The sequence below is a fragment of the Enhydra lutris genome, unplaced genomic scaffold (assembly GCF_002288905.1).
Source record: "Enhydra lutris kenyoni isolate GAN:26980312 unplaced genomic scaffold, ASM228890v2 scaffoldscaffold21, whole genome shotgun sequence".
In the NCBI taxonomy this organism is placed as follows: domain Eukaryota; kingdom Metazoa; phylum Chordata; class Mammalia; order Carnivora; family Mustelidae; genus Enhydra; species Enhydra lutris.
This window is the reverse complement of record NW_019154105.1, coordinates 25189353-25207447: the sequence shown is the minus strand read 5'-3', so window position 1 is coordinate 25207447 and position 18095 is coordinate 25189353. Positions and strand designations below refer to the sequence as shown.

The 18095-nt window shown below is 45.4% G+C and overlaps 1 pseudogene; it reads right to left on the bottom strand.

Annotated features, from left to right (window-relative positions):
* Positions 1-623: 623 nt before the first annotated feature.
* Positions 624-17733, bottom strand: LOC111148846 (annotated as a pseudogene).
* Positions 17734-18095: the final 362 nt, after the last annotated feature.

Here is an 18095-nt window from a genome sequence, read left to right as displayed (position 1 = left end):
AAAATCATTCCTTAAAACCCAGCAGATCCGGCTGTGAGGTCTTTCCTCCCGTCCCATCTCTTCAGGCTTGTTTTTTTGCCGTGGAGCAGGAGAGACCAAAATCTAACCTGAGTTATAAGAAACAGTAGACATTGATGGCTATAAAGGGAGTGATCGGGAGCAAATGAGATATTCCTCTACCTCCCACATCCAATATATGTGCTTCACAGAAAAACAACAGCAACAACAAAAAACAGGTCCACAAAATACAACAGCTACATTATAAAATCTCTTTATCCAAAGGTAGTGGAAGAGAGGACGGGGAGCTGGGAGGGCTGGCCAATGGCATAGGGACAAAAATAATGTTCCAATCGATCCAGGCACGGGGGCTGGAAAGTGCTAGAAAAGAGCTACAGAAAAACCTGTGGTCCATTCAGACTCATCGGTGTTAAAACACACTGGTGTCAGGATGATTCTGCCTTAAGCACACCAGAGACAACAATCCCAATTCCTCAGAGAGAAGAGAATACACAGAGGGCTCTTGAGAGAGCAGATCCTGCCTTCCCAGGCAGAGGAGGGGACAAGGGAAAGAGCTCCTACAGCCTCCTTCCGATCTCACCCATTCCCTCTGGATGGAAGGCAGCTCAGTGGCCCAGAGTAGACTTCAGCTTGGCAAGAGACCGATGAGATGAAGGGAATTTCTCTGCACGGGCTGAGCTACTCAAGGCAGACTGCTGGTAGCCCGTCTTGTGGAAAAGTCTGTTGCTTAAGAAAACTGCCAAGAAGAGGCACAGCTGGAAAAGGTAGGCTTTGCCACAGGTCTTTGTTTCCTTGGTGCTGAGAATGAATAAAGGAAAGAGAATGGAGAAGAGGCAGCCACTGATTATGTACGAGGACTGCATTGCTGCAAGGAAAGCCAAGGACAAGCCAAATCCAAAGTAGTAAGGCCAGTTCCTTTCTATGTTTGATGACCACTGGTGTGTTTCAATTCTTTTATTGAACCAACGACATTCAAAGCAGTCCAGCGAGTAGAGAAGGGACATATGCAGAAGACTAACCAGCAAGGTGGTCAGGAAAGAGACTCACAGACATCCCCTGGATGGGGAAAAGAGCGGGCAGCAAAAGGTTGAAGAGCGTGTCAGCAATTCTTTTGCTGACACTAGGGAATGAAGGAGGCTTCCTCCCCGATACCTCAAATGCCAGGTCAGCTATGTCTTGAAACCAAATGGTATTTATAGCTTTGCTAAGTGCGAACAGAGGGGGCACCCAAAGAGCACTGAGAATGGATGTAAGGAAGAATTCCCGCCATGACCAAACATCTCCATGTTGTGATGGATCACCAATCATTTGGGCGGTCACTGACTGCAGTACGGGAAGAAACACTCGATAAAAAAGAGGAGACGGGGCGCCTGGGTGGCTCAGTGAGTTAAAGCCTCTGCCTTCCGCTCAGGTCATGATCCCAGGGTCCTGGGATCGAGCCCCGCATCAGGCTCTCTGCTCAGCAGGGAGCCTGCTTCCTCCTTTCTCCGTTCCTTTGGAGTTGAAGTTCCCATTATGGAGGGGCAAAAGGAAGTTTAAGCGGTGAAAAAAACAAGGCTGGGGTGTGTTTCAAAAAAGTATTGAATTCATTGACATTTATTGCGTGTCTGCGAGGTGCACCGCATTGATCATGGAATTCTTGCTTACTCTGAAAAAGTAAACATGCAGTCAGAACGCACCTTAATTATTTTGCCTGCCCGAGAACAATGCTTTCAAAGAAGTGGGAGAGGAGCCCCACGCAGGGAGCTGTGTTCCTGACACTATCAGCCGGTGAGTTACTGAGTCTGTCAGCGATGATAAGAGCGCTGGCATATTTCCTATTCAGACTGACACCGCTCTGAGACAGGATCCTAACTGATGTTTGTTCAATAATACTGAGATATGTCACCGAATCTGGGAGGGGGCGTCCGATATCTTTTGTCAGCTTCGAGTAAAACCCCGGGGAAAATATGTAGCAGAATGTTGCAGATGTTCTGAGATTAAAGGATGTTTCCCTGAAAATGCATGAGGCACACTCCACTAGTCTGCCTCTTAGCAAACCGCCTTCTGCAGTAGCAAGACCCCCCGCCCCCTCCCACCTGCCACTCCGAAGAAGCAGAGTGACGTCTGGGTCTTGGAGCTTTAGGCTGGAGCTCAGGACAGCCCCACCGTCTCTAGGGATTGGAAGGTGGAAATGGTTTGGGTCTAGGGATCCCCCAAACGGTGAGAAGGGGGAGCAGGGGTGGGTGGGTGGGAGGATGAGAAGCAGCAGCAAAGAATAAGTGGGCAAGAGGGGAGACTCAGAGCGCTGAGACTGAGTAATTTTCAGAGGCAGTACTGTTTATGGAACATTTCATTCTTGATAGCTACTGTCACATTCTAGTCATTAGACTGCATTTACTCGTGGGTTGTAGAAATTACTTCCCATGGGAAACGAGAGCAATTCCTTTTTCAAAGGATGCTTTGTTTTCTAGGGGAAGACAGTAAAACATATGACGGTGCAACCCAGGAGAGCCTGCATTCCCTGCTAAGTCAACCTTGGTTCAAGTTCACTATTTAGTGTGAGCATGTGAATGAGTAACCAATGACTGTTAATAACAGCTACCGCTTTTTGGGCGCATTCTCCCTGCCGAGGCCCCGAGCTGAATAGCTACATATGTATTTCAGTCGATCCCTAAAGAAACCCTGGGCACACTCAGCGGCCCCATTTTACAGACAAGGAAACTGAGGCTCAGAGAAGCTAAATATATTTACTCAAGGTAACGCAGCTAAGGACTCAAACCTCATCTGCCTGGCTCTGAAGCCCGTTCTTGTAACTACCAATCCCTGAACATAGTCCATTTGACGGAGACGTCCCTTGTCATTCCCGAAATAAAAACTCTCCAGCTAACAGTGCGGGAATGAGGAGTGAATGAAGCAAACAGGAGGGCACAAAGCAGACAGCGAGGTTTCTGAAACTGGAGCAGTCACGTAGATTTCTGCTTTAATCCAAGACACCCATTAGAAGGCACCTGCTTCCCTTCTGCTCTCCAGGTGTCGGCATCCAGAGTTTGCACACCTGCAAATTAGAGTGAGCCCATGCTGCTGTCCAAGGAAATGAGCTGCCGCTTCGACTTTCCCGCCTTGGCCACCGAAATCCCATTCTTGCCCTGTTAGCATTTATATAAGACCTCTAGCTGTTGCGCCAATATACTGTCCCTCATTGTTCTGAGTATTCTCGTTTGGATTAGTTATAGGACAGCCGTGATAACAGCCTTCACTTCTTCCCCTCACACCTGATAGAGGACCAGCGGCTCCCTGGGCCCTTCCTGCGGTCTAGCATCAAGCCAGGATCCATCCCATCTGAGCGGTAATGATTACTCAAATTCTTCCATTCTTCATGGCCATTTTCCAGCTTGTGAAGAGCTTTCCCAAGCAGGATCTTGTTTGTTGTGATGTCATTGGTTGATGGGAGAGCAGGGAAAAATGCAATGTGCCCTGCGCAGAGCACCCCAAGAGCCCCTCTTCTTTCCCTGGAGAGCAGGCCACATGGGCTGGACTCTGAAAATGTTCGGTTTGGGACTGTGATGCGTGGAGAAGGGAGGAACCTCCTCCCCAACTCGTTTGCTGTTAGGAGAGTTTATTAGAGGATGGAAGGAAAGAGTTTAGTCTTGGAGGGAGCCGGAAGTCTGCCTCACAGGGGCACAGTGCAGGGACCTCCTACACCTCTATGTCTTGCCTTTCCCCTCCCTGCACCGGACCCCTCTCTGTTTGCCATTGGACAGTAGCCTTTCGCTGGTCTCAGGACGCGGGGCCTTCCTCAATTTCTAAACCGGTGTTGCTTCATCCTTATGTAAAAGAAGAGAATTTTTTTTTTTTAACTGGAGCTCCCCACCCCCACCCAAAAGAGCGTGACACGCTGTTTAGGCGAGCATATTAATGAGGCTTTCAAGAAGGTGGCAGAAGCCAGAGCTGAATATGGAGATGGGGGTGTCTGGGGCTGAACTGCTCTGCGGAATGATTCCTGAAAAATGTTCCTGCGCTGCTGGGAGCTGAGAAGAGGGAGAGGGCGGGAGGCATGATTATAGCAGAGGCAGATGCCCAAGTTGGCGGGATGGCAAGGTGGTTCGCAGAAGCAGAAGTCCGATATTGAACTTCAAGTTGTTTGCCATGTTGTGATGGGAAGTCCTTGCTTCCCAAAAGTTGGTGGAGTCTGACTTATGAACATACGCACAAAGTGAGCAGTTTTACGAAAAATTTAAGGAGACCGAGGAGTTCCACAACGAGAGGCAGAGGAGGAGAGCAACTCCAGGAAGGAGATGTAAGGGGGCAGAGTTATAATGAAGAGTTATAATGAAGTTTTCGTGAAAACATAGTCTCAAAGGAGTTGCAAGACTCTCCTCTGTATGGGGTGGGGACAGGGTGTGAGGTTGCGGAGCGATGGGGACACTTGAGGACACTTGGGGACTAAAGCACGGCACATAGCAGTCTACACCCATTTGACAGATGAGAAAACCAAGATCCAGAGAGGATGGACTTGCCCAATGCCACACACCCAGCAAATGGGGAAGCACAGATCAGAGGGCAAAACTAGGTTCTACTCCTAACCAATATTTGACACTTAGCAACAATTATTTGCCATCTAAGAGGCAAAATAAAAATCAAATAAAAATCAGAATAAAAATCAAAGGTAAACGAGCACCTTCTATATATACATCTATAAGTTATCACATCACCGGCCTTCTCACTGGGTCACTCTGCTATAAACATCACTATCCATGAGGCTTGGAGTGGAAGGGAGGAAAGGATGTTTTAGGGCAAGGAACAGAAAAACTATGTAGGATATCACAGCAGCAAGCACTGGGTGGCTAAGCAAAGGGAGAGAAACTTAATGAAGCTATCAGGTCGTTGGCCTCAACCAGGCTTGAGCTAAGATCAGTGGGCTCAGGAGTCCTTACAAATTTTGTGCTGCTCCATGTTCTCAGGACATGGTCAGAGAGTTCCCCTTGGTACTTGCTTCCTCTGTAGAAATTCAACTAGGATTCTCCCAGTTCAGCACAATACTCCATCTGACAACCTGCCTGGGAAATGAAACCTTCCTTCTGCCTTGTGACCTACTCCCCCATTGACCATTTCCTCCACAGAGGACCCGTGATTGGGGCTTGTTTGCTTAATCTCTCACCACCAGTACCATCTCCTGGGCTGAGTTCTTTGTGGGCGTGTGCTTCCTGGGTAATTGCGGCTTGGTTCATTGATGTTTTCACCATGAAACTTGTGATTCTCATATGATTCTGAACAGGAACCAGGAGGAACCCCTGCCATCTGTCATTTGCGGGTGGCCTTGTGCATTTCTTCCATCTGTATGCTCCAGTAATTAAATATGGTGCTATCTCCTGATGGCTTCTGTCCCTCGAACTGTTTCTGATGGCTGCTGTCCCCTAATGACTGCACTCTCTGAGGCTGCCCCTGATTGCTTCTGTCTCTCGGGTTACTCCCAGAACTCTGCCTGATGCTGAGAAAGGGAAGAAGAGTCAGGCCATAGATGTATAGGATAGAGAAGCAAAGGCCCTGGGAGCTGGATGAGGACTCAGTGGTCAGGTGATCATACATCTCCCTTTACCTGGGATGCTCCAACTTAAGTCTGTTGCCCCAATGTAATTATTATGTGCATCTCCTTTCCAGTCTCAAAATCAGTGCATCGCCCATGATACCCACACTTACAGATGAGGGAGCTGGGGCCCATGGAGAAGAGACGGATTATAGAACATCATACCACTTGTTAGTGGAAGAGCCCAGGCTAGAAATTCACAGGGAAATCTCCGCCATGCCAGCTCCCCTTCCAATTTGCCCAAAGAGCTTAAAACCAAGTGGCTATATACCCAACATTGTGCTAGCTTTGCTCTCTGTCTGTCTGTCTGTCTATCTCTCTGTCTATCTAAGGGTATATCTCCTATAAGATTTATGTGAAATTTCCATCATGGGGAAAATGGTCGTGAGTTAAAACTCATCCAGTTCACACTTGGGAAGTCCACCGAACACAACAGGGAATTGCTCTGCACTGACGTAACGTGGTGTGAATTGCGTGTGTATTATTAAAGTAAACAGTGCTTGGGGACAAATGCCCTTTCTAGAGACTGTATCCTTGAAAATATTTGGACGGAGTTCATTAATCCCAACATGCAGCCCTCAAAAAGTCAAACAGGAAGTAAACTTCATGCTGTTGTATAAAATAAACCCTTGTCCTTCACGGGGACTCCTGTTCTGCCTTTGTCTTAACTCTTCATTGGAAACAATAGTTGGCAAAGCTAAACTGAAAACAAAGCCCTATCTTGGACGCACAGAGCTTCTCTGAGCCCCTCAGCATTTAAATAGCTGTCCACTTTTGCCTCGCCCTCCCCTGCTCCCACCTGCCCGTACCTGGCACCCAGCCAGGCTGTTTGAACTTGAACCCTGTGTGGGAAAAGCAGACACTAAATGCAAATCAGAAAGCGATGCAACCCTTTTATGACCTAAGTAAGGCCAACAGGGGGCAAAGTCATGGGGAAGAAGTCATGGGGAAGGCAACCTACATCGAGCACCTTCCCCGATGCTGGGTTGGTTTTTTTCTCTTAATCTTGTTTTAGTTTGATCCAAGCCCTGTTGCTTCTCAGGGGACCTAGAGCCTCTGACTCTGGCCCACACAAACCAATTTGTCCACAATCAAAAAGCAATTATTTCCCTCTCCTCGTGTAGAAGAGAAACAGCCTGCTAGGTGGGGCTAAGCACAGACTTGCCCTTGCCCTTCTCACCTGTTGACTCAGAGTATTTGCATAGCCGGGGTTCTGAGGAAACACCCAAGTCCATCGGGGCAAAAGTTCTGGGTAACCTATGCAAAATAGATTCTCCTGTTTTGAGGCAGAGAGAACCGACGGCTTTTGTTAGAAACAATGACCGCAGAAATAAATCTAGCATTGCTGGAGCCCTAACTCTAGGCTTCTTTAATGCCCACCGGACGAAACACCTGTAGACAGAAAGCAGGACTTCCCCATTTCAGGAATGAGGAAGCACGGCTTGATAATGATGGTATGACTTCCCCATCCCTCCGCAAGGAATTGGCGGAATGAGGATTCGAACCCTCATCCTCCAGCTTGACAACCAAACCCAGGAAACAGCCAGGCCTAGGCTGAGGCTTCCCAGACTTCTCTGTGTGTTCGCAGATCACCAGGTGCTCCTGTCAAAATGCACGTTCTGAGGCAGGAGCTCTGGGGTGTACCAGAGACCCTGCATTTCTGGGAAGCTTCCCAGCAATGTCAACACTGCAAAGGGTCCAGGGAAGTGCTCCCCAACTTTTCTGGAAAGGGCCAGAGAGGAAATATTTTAGGCTTTGTAGCCCATAAACAGTATCTGTTGCATATTATTTGTTTTCTCCTCCTCTTCTTCCTTCTTTTTTTAATTGCAACCTTCAGAGTCTAACGTCATCCTCAGCTTTTGGCCACATTCGACCTGAGCAGCAGGACCCTGTCCCTGACCTAGAGCACTGTGAGTAGAGAAAGTCTCCATGCCAACCAACCCCGCTCACATTATCTCCAGTCCATGGCTATGAGCTGAGTCTGGCTCTTCAATGACGTATGGTCCTCAGGACAGTAGGATCCCAGACAGGCTGCCTTCACAGCAGTGGAGATCAGAGGGAGACTGACCTACCCTGGAAGGAATCCTTTGGGATGGTGAACGGCCCAGAATCCCAGGCATACACGAGAGGGGTGGAGGGATCGGGGGTCTGCAGGGTTGGGGAATGGAAGAGGGTAGGGATTGCTGCACATGCTGCTAAGCTCTCGCCTCTGCTGAAGCAGGCAGAAGGCTATCAAAGGGGCTCCCACAATGGGCGGGAGGTCAACCCCAAGACTCCATCCAACTCTGAGTTTAAGGTCCTGTGATGCTAGCGTGCAGGGCTAATCTAATGCTGGCGTGAGATAATCTGTGCACACATGATCTCTTGGAGTTTTATCAGCAGCAACATCTCAAAGCGGCTGCAGAGTGGGCCCCTCTATCTCTTGGCCCAGCCGGGGAACAGGCGGCTGAAATTCACTCCAGAAGGGTGAGCTCCCACTGCCCTGAGGGACCAGGGAAACCTCCCCGAGCTCCAGCCTCAGAGTGCTAGCTGAGGTCCTCTGCTCACGGACCTTCTCCAGTCCCAGGAGAACCCTGTTGTTTTCCATCTTTCTCATAAGTTAAGGATGAAGTGAAATCATCTTACTTCTAGGAACCTGTTCTATAAATGTAATTATGAATATGGATTAAGCTTTTCCCCTTCAGGTGCAAAGGCCCAAGTAATTCATACGCCTTCATGCACAAGTGGTCCTTTGAGGCTTCTCCCCGGGTTTTTCTTTCTTCTCTTCCCTCTCCTTTCTGCCATTCCCTTTCCTTTGACATAAGCCAACAGGCTACTGTATCTCAAGTGCAGCTTTTGTTTTGTTGTCGGTTTTTGTTTTTGTTTTGTTTTGTTTTGTTTTTGGTGCTCTTACAAAATGCCTATCACCTTGTTTGCGTATATATTTTCATCTACTTCACCATACTGTGTACGTAACCTCTTCTCTCTCTTGCTTCTTTACCCAACACCCTGTTAAGCTCCAGCCAGTAGCTATGTGCAACAAAGTCTGTTTCTTCTAAATGCTGCCTGAACTCCACCTGCAACAAATTTTGCCTTTCCATTCTCCAGGGATGCACCCCCAGTTACCTCCAACTTCTCGTCCTCACATATAATGCTGTCCTGAAAACCTCACATGTGTTCCTTTATGGACATGGGTAAGTAGGTCCTTGTGATATGTCTCCAGGGGTGAAATTGCTGGGCTGGAGAGTATCTGCACGTTTCATTTGACTTGATCTTGCCAGAAGACTCTCAGGGAAAGCTGGACCCGTCCCCGCCCCCACCCGCAATAATGCAGGGTCTCATCCTTACATCTCTCCCAACACTTGACACTCCTCACCTTCTAATTTTTTCCAGTCTAATGCCTATGAAGGATACCTTGTCTCTGTTCCAGGTTGTGTTTCCCTGATGACTCATGAGTTTGAGCATTTCTTTACATGCCTCTTAGCCCTTTGGGTTTTCCTTTTTGTTAACTCCTTGTTGCTACTTTTTACCTATTTTCCCAGTGCTGTTGTTGATTTTTTTTTTTAATTGGCAGGAGTTTCTGGAATATTCTAGAATCTAATATTGGTCATCTGTGAGTTTTAAGTGTTGCCAATATCATCTCCTTGTTGATTTGTGCCTTGTTCATGTTGAACAGAAATTTTGTTAAACAGAAATCCTTGAAATAGTATTATCAAATATATCACTTTTGGGGAGGTGCCTGGGTGGCACAGTCAGTTAAGCATCTGACTCTTGGCTTCAGCTCAGGTCATGATCTCAGGATTGTGATAGGGAGCCCCAAGTTTGGCTCTGTGCTCAGTGGGGAGTCTGCTTCTCTCTCTCTCTCCTTCTCCCTCTGCCTCTCCCCACTTGCATGGTTTCTGTCTCTAAAATGAATGAATAGGGACCCCTGCGTGGCTCAGTCAGTTAAGCCGCTGCCCTCAGCTCAGGTCATGATCCTAGGGTCCTGGGATCAAGTCCCACATCGGGCTCCTTGCTTGGCAGGGAGCCTGCTTCTCTCTCTGCCTCTGCCTGCCACTCTGCCTGTTTGTGCGCTCTCTCGCTCTCCCTCTCTGACAAATAAATAAATAAATAAAATCTTTAAAATATATATATGTCCATTTTTTATCTCATGGTTTATACTCTTTCCAGTCTTGCACGCAAAGTCCATCTACAATCTCAAGTACAAGATGTCCTGTTACACTTTATCTTATTGTGTGATTTTACATGTCACATTTAGGCCACCACATTATCACCTGGAGTTTATCTTTGAGCGTAGTCATAAAGAGGTTCTAGTATATTTTTTCCCATTTTCTCAGTGCCATCTACCTAAGAAACCTGACTGGGCCCCGTTGTCACATACAAAGTTCCCATATACGCAGAGGTCTGTTTCTGAGCTGGTAGCAAAGATTTAGTGTCAGTGATATCATTGTAACACTATAACATTGTTCTTCATAAAAATGAAAACAGGGGCGCCTGGGTGGCTCAGTGGGTTAAGCCTCTGCCTTCGGCTCAGGTCATGATCTCAGGGTTCTGGGATCGAGCCCCGCATCGGGCTCTCTGCTCTGCAGGGAGCCTGCTTCCCTCTGTCTCTCTGCCTGCCGCTCTGCCTACTTGTGATCTCCCTCTGTCAAATAAATAAATAAAATCTTTAAAAAAAAAAAAATGAAAACAACCCTGATGGGCAATGGTTGAGAACTGATTAAATCCACCACAGAACATTCCTACAGGTGAATTGCCAGGCAGGGATCAGAACTGACACAACAGAAGGACGCGCACTCTCGTGGATAGTTGGGTTTTCTTGCTAAGCAAAGCTAGCAGATTCCAAAAGAGCATATAGTGAGTGATCTTAAGTTTGTGATGAACTGTGTATATATTATTGGTAACACTCAAATAGTATCCGTGTCCCTTTATGGACAATAGGAGTCTAACCCCTGTCGATCGAGGAGGGGCCATGAGAGAACATTAGAAAAATCTGTCTTACCAGCGGAACCACACTCAACCGCCAAGTCCTACGATGGTCTACTGCCGTCGGTGAAGAGGTGAGCAGGCAGCCGCGCAGGGAGACCAGAACTTCTCAGACTTCAAGCACATACCAGTTACTGGGCGATCTTGTCATATCGCAGCATGGGTTCAGTGGGTGGAGAGGGACCTGAGATACTGCATTTCCAACAAGCTCCCAAGGGCCGCTGATGCCCCTGGGCCAGGACCTCACTTTGGGTGGTAAGACTCTACCTAGTCGATGTGGCTCTGTTTCTGCTGACCTCACTGGAGGAGATGCTGAGGGAAGCAGCCGACAGCCTTTAAAAAAGTTACTTAGACCAAATGACCAAGTGTGTTATTTTGTTGTCTTGAGATTAGAAAGGGGCAGAGCATGGAGGTGTGTCCGTAAGAACTGGAGTATCGGTGGTAAGTATGGACTAGCGGACACCCTCCTGCTTTCTTCCTCTTCTCCTCCCCGAAGTTAGCTGTGGCCACCCAATCTCCTCCCAGCAGTAAGGTCGGAGGGTGAAATAGGAAAGAGGATATCAGCCATCTGGCCTCAGGCACGCAGCTGGTCACGTGGGTGAGGTGAGAGGCACGTGCAAGACCCCTCTGGAACACGGTCTGAGATGGCAAATTTGACTCACACCCGCTTCAAGGTCAAGGTCCCCATTGTTGCTGAGAAAGGCTCAGTGACCTATACCCACCCCAGATAATTAGAAAGCTGCTCTCCCTTCATTCCGCGCTGACACTTGTCAGATCTGACTCCGTCCTGCTGCCACCCTCCAGGCTTGATGACCTGTTTTCAATAAAGGCAACCGCAATTATATCTCCCTTACCAAAATGCTCGAAAATGCTGGTATAAGCAGATTCTTCTTAACAGGCCTAGAGATTTTAGCTGACATCATGGACAAAGGGAACTCACACAGTAAGTATCTGTTGGCTGAGTGTCAGCTCACTGTGCAGACTACAAAGCCCCATACAACATTCCCATTGTGGTCTTAGTGTGAGCATATAATGCCTGGTCACCAGCAGATACAAACCCCTGTTATCATTACTATTTAACCATATCTATTCCACATTCCAAATGTGCCAAGGGACTAGGCTAGGTACTTTTATATTTATTATATCTCTTCATCCCTAAAACAATCTTGGAAGCCAGATATTACGATGAAAATATCGAGGTTCAGAGAGGTTAAGTAACTTCCCCAAAGTAATACAGGATGTTAGGGAGAAAACCCCAGTGAGAGGAAGAAAGAAAAGAAAGTGACAAGGGATTGCACTAAAGGAACTCCAGTTTTGTTCAGGGGGCAATGCATATGCCCCACAAGAGGGTCAGCACTGATCTAAACCAGTTGTGGCAATCTCCTTCCTTTTTTACCAGGGTTTGACCTAATTGTGGGCCTCTGACCAGACATGAGATGGAAAAGAAGATCTATGAGGAGTTCTGGGAAAGCCTTCCTCCCTAATAAGAAAGAGATCCATGAAGAGAAGTTCCTTTCCCATAACCAAACTTCCTTCCTGCCTGCCTAGGCTGATGTGATATGAAGATGTGATACTTCGTACTTAAGCAGCCATCTTCTCACCATGAGAGAAGTGTAGCCTAGCACACTGAGGATGGCAGAGCCAGAGATGGAAAGAGCCTCGAGTCCTTGATAATCTTGTTGAACAACCAGATAGCTGTGAAACCTCTACTTCTATACTTCTTGAAATGTGAGATAATTAAGCATCTTTGTAATTTAGCCTACTGTTGGCTGGACATTTTGTTATTGCAGGCAAAAACACCATACTGATACAAGGAGGGTTCACTCAACTTCCCTTCGGGCAAGAGGCTAAGCATTCCCATACAAGTCCCTCTTTCTTAGACTGATGTCTTGGTCTAGACTTGTTCTTCATCTGGTCTTCTCAGTATCTTCTTCCTTGGGCGTCTTTGTGTCCACAGTTGGTTCAGCCTATGAGTGGCTCCATCTGGCTCTTGAGTCAAGAAAGTCTTTGTTATTCTACAATGGACAGTCTACTCTTCTACATTTTTTTCATCTTTGTAAAACTCAGCCCACCCTTCATGAAAGCCCTCTCTGAAATGATAGGGCTTAACTGTGGTAGGGACAGCACAGTGGCGTCCCAGATCCCTAGAACCTGTGAAAATGTGAACTTACATGGCGAAAAGGATTTTGCGGATGTGATTAAGGTTACAGACTCTGAGAGAGAGGGAGCAAGCTGGATTGTCTAGGTGGGCCCAGTCAAATCATATGGGCCTTAAAAGTGGAAAACCTTTCCAATATGGTGTCATTCAGAGACAGAGATGTGACAAGAGAAGGCCAAAGACACGTGACATGGCTGGTTTTGAAGATGCAATGTGGGAAGCTTCTAAAGCCAGGAAAGGACAAAGAAACAGATCCCCCCCCCCAGAGCCCCCAGAAAGGAAATAATGTCATGATTTTGGTGTACTGAGGCCTATGTTGGACTTCTAACATAAGAAATATGAAATAATACATTTGCATTGTGTAAGCCTCTAAATTTGTGGAATTTGCCACAGCAGCAATAAAAAACTAATACATTGGCCATGAATGCATCTAACACTCCATTTCCCTCCATGTCAGCACTTCCCACACTAAGGTAGATGGTGTAGGGCTGAGTAGTGGATTTAGAAAGACTCGTGTGCAAACCCTGGTTCCATTTTCAAGTGGTCTTGGGCAGGTAATTCTTAAATTCTCCTAGTCTCAGATCACCTAGAAAACAGATACTAATAAAAGGGCCTCTCTTGGGGCACCTGGGTGGCTCAGTTACTTAGGCGTCATCTGCCTTTGGCTCAGGTCATGATTCCAGGTCCTGGGATTGAGCCCTGTGTGGGGCTCCCTGCTCAATGGGGGTCTGCTTCTCCCTCTGACCCTCCCCCCAACTCATGTTCTCTTTCTTTCTCTCAAATAAATAAATAAAGTTTTTTTTTTTTTTAAATGTCTCTCTCTCATAGGTTTGTTGTGATTTTTCAGTGAGGCTATGTACACCTAGCGGAAGGCAGAGCAGTAAATGGTAACCATTATAATATTTATTGGAGAGGGATCAAGGGCCTGGGAAACTCCTCTATACTGAAGAATGCCTTTATTTTTTTTTTTCCAGCTTCATGGAGATATAAGTGACATATAAAATTGTGTAAGCTTAAAATGTACAATGTGATGATTTAATACACACATAGATATTGCAAATGTTTACTACAATAAGATTAGTTATGCATCCTTTGCCTCACAAATTACCATTTGTTGTTATTGTTATGGTGAGAACATTTAAAATTCTACTCTCGTAGCAACTTTCAGGTGTACAATACAGTACTGTTAACTGTAGTCACCATGCTCTGCATTGTATCCCCAGAACTTGTCTCCTATAATCAGAAGTTTGTACCCTTTTACCTTTTATTAACAACTTCACCTTTCACCCACCCATCAACCCCTGGCAACCACCATTCTACTCTCTGTTTCCATGAATTTGGCTTTCTGAGATTCCACATGTAGGTGAGATCATACCGTATTTTTCTCTCTCTGACTTATTTCACTTAGCTTAATGCCCTCAAAGGCCATCCATGTTGCCACAAAAGGTGGGATTTTTTTTTTTTTTAATGGCTGAAAAAATCTTCCATTGTACCTACATGCCACATCGTCTTTATCCGATCATCCGTCGATAGACGCTTAGGCTTTTTCCATATTTTGGTTATTGTGAATATAGGAGTTCATGCAATGAACATGGGAGTGCAGGTGTCTTTGGGAGATAGGGATTTCATTTCCTTTGGACATATACTTAGAGATGGGACTGCCATTGCTAAGTTTTTGCAGAAACTCCATACTGTTTTCCGCAGTGGCTGGACCAGTTTGCATTTCCGCCAACAGTGCACGAGGGTTCCCTTTTCTCCATACCCCTGCCAACATATGCTATCTCTTGTCTTTTTGATAATAGCCTCCTAAACAGATTTGGAGTGACATCTCATTGTGGTTTTGATTTGCATTTCCCTGATTATTAGTGATATGAAACATCATTTCATGTACTTGTTGACCATTGTATGACTTGTTTGAAAAAAATTCTATTCCGGTCCTTTGCCCAGTTTGAAATCAGGATATTATTTTTGGCTATTGAGCTGTGGGAGTTCCTTATATATTTTGGGTATTAACCCTTTATCAGATAAATGATTTATGAATATTCTCTTCCATTCCACAGGTCGTATTTGCATTTTGTTGATTATTTCTTTTGCTTTGTAGAAACTTTTTAGCTGGATATTAATTTTTACTTTTGTTTCTAATGCTTTTGGTGTGCTATCTAAAAAATCCTTGCCAAGACCAAGATCAAGGAGTTTTTCCTTATGTTTTCCTCTAGGAGTTTTATGCTTTCGGGTCTTATGTTCAAGCCTTTAATCTATTTGGAGTTAATTTTTATGAGTAGTGTAAGATAAGGGTCCAGTTTCATTCTTTCGCATGTGGAAATCAGTTTTCCCAGCACCATTTATTGAAGAGACTATCCCGGACGCCTGGGTGGCTCAGTGGGTTAAAGCCTCTGCCTTCAGCTCAGGTCATGGTCCCGGGGTCCTGGGATCGAGCCCCACATCGGGCTCTCCGCTCCACAGGGAGCCTGTTTCCTCCCCTCTCTCTCTGCCAGCCTCTCTGCCTACTTGTGATCTCTCTCTCTCTGTCAAATAAATAAATAAAATCTTTAAAAAAAAGAGAGAGAGAGACTATCCCTTCCCTACTGTGTATTCTTGGCTCCTGTCTTAAAGATTAGTTGACCATATATGTGTAGATTTCTTTCTGGGCTCTCTATTCTGTTCTGTTGACCTATGTGTCTGTTTTATTCCAAAGATATGTTGTAATTTCTACAACTTTGTAATATAGTTTGAAATCAGGAAGTGTGATGCCTCTAGCTTTGTTCTTCTATCTCAAGATTGCTTTGCCTAGTCAACATCTTTTCTGGTTCCACAGGAATTTTAGAACTGTTTTTTCTATTTCTTTGGGGAAAAAAAAATGCTTGGCAGGGATTGCATTGAATCTATACATGGCTTTGGGTAGTATGGAAATTTGTTATTGGTCTTTTCAGGTTTTCTATTTCTTCATGATTTAGTCTTGGTAGGTTGTATGTTTCTAGGAATTCATTAATTTCTTCAAGGTTGTTTAATTTGTTGGTGTATAATTGTTCATAGCAGTCTCTTATAATTCCTTGTATTTCTGTGGTATCAATTATAATGTCTCTTTCATTTATGATTTTATTTATTTGATTCTTTTTTTTCCCTTGGTAAGTCTTGTTAATTTTATCTTTCCAAAAAATGAAAAATTTCCTTCATTTTTCCACATTTTTTTATTCTCTATTTCATTTACTTTTACTCTGATCTTTGCTGTTTCCTTCCCTCTGATAACCTTAGGCCTAGCTTGTTTCTCTAGCTTTTTTTTTTTTAAATGTAAATGTTTATTATCATCAACTTCCCTCTTAGAATTGCTTTTGCTGCATCCTGTAGGTTTTTGGTACATGTGTTTCCATTTTCATTTGTTTCAAGATATCTTTTTTTAATTTCCCTTGTGATTTCTTTTTTGACTCATTGGTTGTTCAAAAGTGTGTTGTTTAATTTCCATATATTTGTGAATTTACCAGTTCTCTTCCTACAATTGATGGCTAGTTTCATACCACATGGTCAGAAAAGATATTTGACATGATTTCAATCTTTTAAAATTTGCTAAGTTTTGTTTGTGACCTGACAAACATATGATCTATCCTGGAGAAGGTTCTGTGTACTTGAGAAGAAAATGTATTCTTGCTGCTGTTAGAGGGAATGCTCTGTTCATGTTTGTTAGGTCTACTTGGTCTAAAGTATAGTTCAAGTCCGGTCTGTCCTTTTGATTTTCTGTTTAAATGATCTACCCATTGTTGAAAGCAGTAGTACCCCTACTACTATTGTATCATTGTCTACATTTTTATAATGTTTATCCATTAATAATTTATTGTAGCTATAACTATTTTTAGTGCTTCTGTTATTTAACCTTTATATAGAGTAAATTAACACCACCATATTATAATATTAAGGTATTCTAATTTGGCTATATATTTACCTTTATCAGTGTATTTTAGATTATCATGTGTTTTCTTGTTATTAATTAGTGTCCTTGCATTTCAGCTAGAAAAGCTCCTTACAGTATGTCTTGGGAGGCAGGTCTAGTGGTAATGAACTCCCTTGGTTTTTGTTTGCCTGTGAGAGTCTTTGTCCCTCCTCCATTTCTTTTTTTTTTTAATTTTTAATTTAAATTCAATTTAATTAACATATAGTGTACTATTCATTTCAGAGGTAGAATTTAGGGATTCATCAGTTGCATACAACATCGTGCGCTCATTCCATGCACTGCCATTCTTAACGTCCATCATCCAGTTACCCCATCCCCCCACCCACCTCCCCTCCAGTAACCCTCAGTTGGTTTCCCAGAGTTAAGAGTCTGAAGGACAAATTTGCCAGATAAAATATTCTTGGTTGGCAGTTTTTCCTGCAACACCTAGAATATGTCTCCCGCCAGTCTGCTGGCCTCTAAGGCTTCTTCTGAGAAATCTACCTATAGCCTTCTGGGGGCTCTCTACTAAGTGACAAGCTTCTTTTGCCTTGTTGCTTTCAGGATTTTCTGTCTTTGAGTTTTGGCAGTTTTACTATAGTGTGTATTGGACCGATCTCTTCAGGTTGAATTTGTTTGGGACCTGTGAGCTTCATAAACTTGGACACCCAAGTGTCTCTCCAGTTGGGGGCAGTTCTCAGCCATCATTTCTTTAAATAAGCTTCCCGCCCCTTTCTCCTCCCTTCCTCCCCAGGGGACTCCAATAATGCATACATTGCATCTTTCAGTGGTGTTCCGTAAGTCTACAACATGGACAACTGCGTGGTCCTTGGAGAGTGCTGCAGGGGTTCTTCAGTGCCTGCAAAGACTCTTGGGTCAGCCACCTGGATGCCTCCAGGTTCAGTGGGTAGGGGCCAGGGCAGGGAGTGGTGGTAGATGACGCCGATGTTGTGTTACACACTCAGCTTCAGGAGCCAGCTGCATGTGGTGGCCGGGGCTGGTTTTAGACATACAAGGGTCAGACATACCAGGGCCGGTAGCAAGGGCTGGGGTCACCTGTGAGCCTCCCAGCAGCCACAAGGGCCCCGGCATTCCTGGCGACATCCATGCAATGTGCCCTTCTATGGTGCTGGATCTCACCTGGGCACATGCATGGCAGGAGAGGCCAGTGACAGAAATGGGCCAGCAGGATGTGGGTGTGGGACCACAAGGGCTTAGTTTTAGGGGAGTGCAGTGGCTGTCGGGTCCCTGCTATCAGTGTGTGCCCCAGTGGCTGCAGGTTCTCATCATGGCTGTGTGCGTGGCTGTTAGTGTGCGGGAGCACAACTGGAGGGACTAGCCCTGGAGGTGTACACAGCAGTGGGGGGACCGGCTTGCAAGGATCTGGGCTAGTGTCTCATACTCACATAGACGCAGAGGCCAGGGCCAGCTGCCAGTGTGGACCTGGGGCTCCGGTGGTGGGGACG